Genomic DNA, 7,712 nt, shown 5'->3' with positions numbered 1-7,712 from the left:
ACATACCTATGCAATATACCTTATTTCTGGCAAGATGGCAGAGTAGGAGGACGGATGGTCATCTTCTCCTAGGAGAACTCCATAATTACAACTCATTGCTGAACAACCATCGACAGGAGAATGTTGGATCCCACCAAAAAAAGATAGCCCACGTCCAAGGGCAAAGGAGAAGCTGCAGCAAGATGGTAGGAGGGGTGAAATCATGTTTAGAATCAAATGCCATACCCGCCAGAGACACTTGCAGGGCTCAAACAAAATGTTGTGCATACCCAGAGACACCACAGAGACTGAGCCAGACCTGCCTTTGAGTGTTTGAGTGTCTCACGTGGAGGTATGGGTCAGCAGGGGACCATTGCAGGGACAGGGGCTCTAGGTGCAGCAGACCTGGGTATGGCATAAGTCCTCTTGGAGGAGGTCACTATTAACCCCACCCTAGAGCTGCCAGAACTTACACAGAACTGGGGAAACAGACTCTTGGAGGGCACAAACAAAACTTTGTGCACACCAGTACCCAGGAGAAAGGAGCAGTGACCCCACAAGAGACTGACCCAGACTGGCCCGTGAGTATTCAGGAGTCTCTGGCAGAGGTGTGGGGTGGTGGCGGCTTATTGCAGGGTTGGGAGCACTGAGTGATCACCATCATCTTCATTACCTTCACCATAGTTTGGCCTCAGGTCAAACACAGGGAGGGAAAACAGCCCCACCCATCAACAGAAAATTGGATTAAAGATTTATGGAGCATGGCTCTGCCCATCAGAACAAGGTCCAGTTTCCCCCTCAGTCAGTCTCTGCCATTAGGAAGCTTCCATAAGCTTCCTATCCTTATCCATCAGAGGGTAGACAAAATGAAAACTACAATCACAGAAAAATAATCAAACTGATTACATGGACCACAGCCTTGTCTGACTCAAAGAAACTATGAGCCATGCTGTGTAGGGCCACCCAAGACGGACAGGTCATGGTAGAGAGGTCTAACAAAACATGATCCTCTGGAGAAGGGAATGGCAATCACTTCAATATTCTTGCCTCGAGGACTCCATGAAAAAGCAAAAAGATAGGACACTGAAAGATGAACTCCCCAGACTGGTAGATGCCCAATATGCTACTGGAGATCAGTGGAGAAATACCTCTAGAAAGAATGAAGACACAGAGTCAAAGCAAAAACAACACCCAGTTGTGGATGTGACTGGTGATGGAAGTGAAGTCTGAAGCTGTAAAGAATAATACTGCATAGGAGCCTGGAATGTTAGGCCCATGAATCAAAGTAAACTGGAAGTGGTCAAACAAGAGATACAAGATTGAACATTGACATTTCAGGAATCAGTGAACTAAAATGGACTGGAATGGATGAATTTAACTCAGATGACCAATATATCTACTACTGCAGGCAAGAATCCCTTAGAAGAAATGGAGTAGCCCTCACAGTCAACAAGAGTCCAAAATGTAGTACTTGGATGCAATCTCAAAAACGATAGATTGATTTCTGTTCATTTCCAAGGCAAACCATTCAAAATCACAGTAATCCAAGTCTATGCCCCCACCAGTATGCTGAAGAAGCTGAAGTTGAGTGGTTCTACGAAGACCTATAAGATCTTTAGGCAAATTTGGCCTTGGAGTACAAAATGAAGCAAGGCAAAGGCTAACCGAGTTTTGCCAAGAGAATGCACTGGTCATATCAAACCCTCTTCCTACAACACAAAAGAAGACTCTGCACATGGACATCACCAGTTGGTCAATACTGAAATCAGATTGATTATACTCTTTGCAGCCAAAGATGGAGAAGCTCTATACAGTTGGCAAAAACAAGACCAGGAGGTGACTGTGGCTCAGATCATGAATTCCTTATTGCCAAATTCAGACTTAAATTGAACAAATAAGGGAAAACCACTAGACAATTTGGGTATGATATAAATCAAATCCCTTATGATTATACAGTAAAAGTGACAAATAGATTTAAGAGATTAGATCTGATAGACAGATTGCTTGAAGAACTATGGACGGAGGTTCATGACACTGCACAGGAGGCAGTGATCAAGACCATCCCCAAGAAAAAGAAATGCAAAAAGCAAAATGGTTGTCTGAGGAGGCCTTACAAATAGCTGAGAAAAGAAGAGAAATGAAAGGTAAAAGAGAAAAGGGAAGACATACCCATTTGAATGCAGAGTTCCAAAGAATAGCAAGGAGAGAGGCTTCCTTGCAAGGAAGGCTTTTTCTCAGTGATCAGTGCAAAGAAATAGAAGAAAACAATAGAATGGGAAAGACTAGAGATCTCTTCAAGAAAATTAGAGATAACAAGGGAATATTTCATACAAAGATGGGCACAATAAATGACATAAATGGTATGGACCTAACAGAAGCAGAAGATATTAAGAAATGGTGGCAAGAATACACAGAAGAACTATACAAAAAAGATCTTCATGACCCAGATCACCACGATGGTGTGATCACTCACCTCGAGCCAGACATCCTGGAATGTGAAATCAAGTGGGCCTTAGGAAGCATCACTATGAACAAAGCTAGTGGAGGTGATGGAATTCCAGTTGAGCTATTTCAAATCCTAAAAGATAATGCTGTGAAAATGCTGCACTCAGTATGCCAGCAAATTTGGAAAACTCAGCAGTGGCCACAGGACTGGAAAAGTCAGTTTTCATTCCAACCCCAAAGAAAGGCAATGCCAAAGAATGCTCAATCTACCGCACAATTGCATTCATCTCACACACTAGCAAAGTAATGCTCAAAATTCTCCAAGCCAGGTGTCAACAATATGTGAACTGTGAACTTCCAAATGTTCAAGCTGGTTTTAGAAAAGGCAGAGGAACCAGAGATTAGATTGCCAACATCTGCTGGATCATGGAAAAAGCAAGAGAGTTCCAGAAAAATGTCTATTTCTGCTTTATTGACTATGCCAAAGCCTTTGACTGTGTGGATCACAACAAACTAAGGAAAATTCTTAAAGAGATGAGAATACCAGACCACCTGACTTGCCTCCTGAGAAATCTGTACACAGGTGAGGAAGCATGAGTTAGAACTGGACATGGAACAACAGACTGGTTCCAAATAGGGAAAGGAGTACATCAAGGTTGTATGTTGTCACTCTGCTTATTTAACCTATATGCAGAGTACATCATGAGAAACGCTGGGCTAGATGAAGCACAAGCTGGAATCAAGATTGCTGGGAGAAATATCAATAACCTCAGACACACAGATGATACCACCCTTACGGCAGAAAGCAAAGAACTAAAGAGCCTCTTGATGAAAGTGAAAGAGGAGAGTGAAAATGTTGGCTTAAAGCTCAACATTCTGAAAACTAAGATCGTGGCATCTGGTCCCATCACTTTATGGCAAATAGATGGGAAACAATGGAAACAGTAGCTGACTTTATTTTTTGGGGCTCCAAAATCACTGCAGATGGTGACTGTAGGCATGAAATTAAAAGACACTTGCTCTTTGGAAGAAAAGTTATGACCAACCTAGACAGCATATTAAAAAGCAGAGACATTAACTTTGCCAACCAAAGTCCATCTAGTCAAAGCTATGGTTTTTCTAGTAGTCACATATGGATGTGAGAGTTGGACTATAAAGAAAGCTGAGCACTGAAGAACTGATTCTTTCAAACTGTGGTTTGGAGAAAACTCTTGAGAGTCCCTTGGAAGGACTGATGCTGAAGCTGAAACTCCAGTACTTTGGCCACCTGATGCAAAGAACTGACTCATTTGAAAAGACCCTGATGCTGGGAAAGATTGAAGATGGGAGAAGGGGTGATAGAGGATGAGATGGTTGGATGGCATCACTGACTTGATGGACATGAGTTTGAGTAAGCTCTGGGAGTTGGTGATTGACAGGGAAGCCTGGCGTACTGCAGTCCATGGGGTCACAAAGAGTTGGACATGACTGAGCAACCGAACTTATATCTATGCAGTTACACACATGGTTTTGTGGAGCCACATGTAAGTATGGGTGCACCAGGCATGTGTCACCCACACTTTACATGTGAGAATGGTCAGAGCAAGAGAAGTGGTCAGAGCAATGGTCAGAGTGTAGAGAAGAGCACAGTGGAGGTGGCTTTGATAGGTGCTGCTCATAGTGGGAGGCACAGTGTTTCCTGAGAATGAAGTGAAGTGAAATGAGAGTTGGTCAATCTTGTCTGACTCTTTGCAACCCCATGGATTGTAAAGTTCATGGAATTCTCCAGGGAAGAATACTGGAGTGGGTAGCCTATCCCTTCTCCAGGGCATCTTCCCAACCCAGGCATTGAACCCAGGTCCCTGCATTCCAGGCGGATTCTTTACCAGCGGAGTCATCTGGGAAGCCCATTTAGTCTCCCCTTAAATGCTTCATGATTCTGCTCTCTGAGGACCTCTAAAAATATCAGAGTGTCAGCACCTTCCTGGGAACAGGAAGAGTGACCATAGTGTCAGTGACTCATCTCAGCCTCCTTAGGAGTGGAGGGTAAGCTGGGAAGACAGCCCGGCCCAGTAGGCATCATCCTGAGTAACAGTGACCACATAAGAGGCTGGCTTGTGCACTGGCTTTATCCAGCCAAGGGCAGGCCCTGCTTTTCCTTTCACTATGGGACATTTATATTTATCCTAACTAACATTCTTTGTATTAACTAGCCTTATATTAATTAATGTGCTTTGGTTGCAATTTATAGAAAGTTCCAACAAGCTTAAACCATAGGGAAAGTTAGGGTGGCACTGAGTGAATGAGTGAAAGTCATTCAGTCGTGTCCGACTGTTTATGACCCCATGAATTGTAGCCCACCAGTCTCTTCTCTGTCCATGGGATTCTCCAGGCAAGAATATTGGAGTGGGTTGCCATTCCCTTCTCCAGGGGATCTTCCCAAACCAGGGATCGAACCCAGATCTCCTGTTTTATCTTCTTTTAGTTTTGCTTCCTTTTGGTCTTTACCCTACTGGGGTCTTTGGGAACTGTGCATATGTGTAACAGCATCTACCATACCTCTTCGCTTTAGCTTAGGCTGGATTTGAAAAGCCAAAACAGGAAAACACTTAAGGAGACCTGAGATTCTCATAGAGATATAAATTAGAGCGGCTGTTTCTTTTACCTTTGCTTTCCTGTTCTTTATTATTTATTTTTTAAAAAATGTAATCTCTCCTTTTATCAACCTTCATCATTTCATACTGTAAGAAAGTTAAATCACTAAAGGCAAATAACCTTATGAACCATTGCTACTGCTGCTGCTGCTAAGTCGCTTCAGTCGTGTCTGACTCTGTGCGACCCCATAGACGGCAGCCCACGAGGCTCCCCCGTCCCTGGGATTCTCCAGGCAAGAACACTGGAGTGGGTTGCCATTTCCTTCTCCAATGCATGAAAGTGAAAAGTGAAAGTGAAATCACTCAGTCGTGTCCGACTCTTAGCGACCCCATGGACAGCAGCCTACCAGGCTCCTCTGTCCATGGGATTTTCCAGGCAAGAGTACTGGAGTGGGGTGCCATTGCCTTCTCCGTATAAACCACTAAGGTTGATCAATTCAGTAATTTAACAGTCTAGGTTTCTATATGTCCATCCTGGCCTGGCTGGCCTTGTGTTTTCCAAGATAGCTGGCGACACGACAAGGCTTAATGAAGGAGAGTTACTATTTTTGCTCATATATCTCCACCTCTCCCTTTTTATTTTTATAGTCTTTTTTTAAGAGCAATTTTAGGTTCACAGCAAAGTTGAGTGGAAAGTAGAAAGTTCCCATATACCTCCTCCCCTCACACAGGCACAGACTCCCTCACTATCAGCATCCCACTCCACAGGGGTGCTTTAGTACAGCTGATGGACCTGCAGGGACACATCGTGACCATCCAGAGCCACAGATTATATTAGTGTTTACTCTCGGTGTTGTGCATTCTGTAGCTTTGGACAAATGAATACTGACATGTATCCATCACTGTAGTATCTATCATACAAAGTAGTCTGACTGACCTGAAAATTCTCTGTGCTTCACTTAGTCATCCTTGACTCCTCTCTTATCTTTGATAACAACTTTTTTTACTATCTCCATAATCTCGCCTTTTCCAGAATGTCATGATTGGAATCTCGTACAGTATGCAAACTTTTAAAATATGTATCTGTTTTCAAGAGCAAGAAAAACATGACTGGATACCTTCTGCAGACTTTGGCTCATATCTCACTGGGCAGAACAATGTCACATGGCTGCTTGTAACAAACATTGGGGGTTTGTCAAGCAAATCATGTAATCACAGTTCTGGCAAAGATGAGATGGTGGATTCACCTCACCCATGACTCAGAAGTAATATCTGTGAAGACCACCCTTATATGTTCTTCCTTTACTTGAAAAAAAAAAAAATTGAAATAAACTCTGAATACTGGAAGACTAGTATTAATAAAAAGTGTAAATAGAAAGCACATCAAAAGGGCTTTAGGTACTGTTGTACCAAGGTGCATTTATAATTTTTATCTTTATTCCATTTTTCAAAAATCATTTTTGTCTGTTTTGTTTACTTTACTCTTCAGTTGGCATTCTGCCTTGCTTTTGTGTTTTTGTTAGCTTTGTTTTTAATTGTTTGATTTCATTTTGGGGTTCTTTTGTTTTTTGTTTTTTTGGTTTGTTTTCTTTGGTTCTGTTTTTGTTTAATGTGTGTGTGTTATTTTGCTTTTACCGTTTGTATGGTTTTTTTTCCCTTGTTTTTTAATCTCCTTTATAACTATTTTGTAAACTGTCTTTATTTAAGTCTCTGCTAAAGTGTTATCTTCTCAAGAAACCCTACTCTACTTTAAAACCTTACCATCTATGACTTTCTTTGAACCCTTATTCTCCTTCAATTTTATTTAAAGAACTTCTTTCCATATGATACAACATTATATATTTTTATTTGTTTACTATCTACCTACCGTATGGTCTGAGGGGAGGGGCTATGTTTTGCTCACTGCTGATTCCCCAGAACCTCAAGCAGTGTCTGACATAGGTTCAGTTCAGTTCAGTCACTCAGTTGTGTCCGACTCTTTATGACCCCATGAATCGCAGCACACCAGGCCTCCCTGTCCATCACCAACTCCCAGAGCTTACCCAAACTCATGTCCATCAAGTCGGTGATGCCATCCAGCCATCTCATCCTCTGTCATCCCCTTCTCCTCCTGCCCCCATCCGTCCCAGCATCAGGGTCTTTTCTAATGAGTCAACTCTTCGCATCAGGTGGCCAAAGTATTGGGGTTTCAGCTTCAGCATCAGTCCTTCCAATGAACACCCAAGACTGATCTCGTTTAGGATGGACTGGTTGGATCTCCTTGCAGTCCAAGGGACTCTCAAGAGTCTTCTCCAATACCACAGTTTAAAAGCATCAATTCTTCGGTGCTCAGCTTTCTTCACAGTCCAACTCTCACATCCGTACATGACCACTGGAAAAACCACAGCCTTGACTAGATGGACCTTTGTTGGCAAAGTAATGTCTCTGCTTTTTAATATGCTATCTAGGTTGGTCATAACTTCCGTTCCAAGGAGTAAGCATCTTTTAATTTCATGGCTGCAGTCACCATCTGCAGTGATTTTGGAGCCCCCAAAATATTAGGTTGGTGTAAAAATAATTGAGTCTTTTGCATTGTTGAAATTGGATGCTGTTTGATATTGGAATACATTCTAAATAAATGTGGTTATACTATACATAATTGTAATATGCATTTCTCACTTTATTTATTTATTTTTTTGCTAATGACATTATTTGCTGTTTATTAAAACTATGGAA

The sequence above is a fragment of the Bos taurus genome, chromosome 3 (genome assembly GCF_002263795.3).
Source record: "Bos taurus isolate L1 Dominette 01449 registration number 42190680 breed Hereford chromosome 3, ARS-UCD2.0, whole genome shotgun sequence".
In the NCBI taxonomy this organism is placed as follows: domain Eukaryota; kingdom Metazoa; phylum Chordata; class Mammalia; order Artiodactyla; family Bovidae; genus Bos; species Bos taurus.
Note: the sequence above shows the minus strand (reverse complement) of the source record.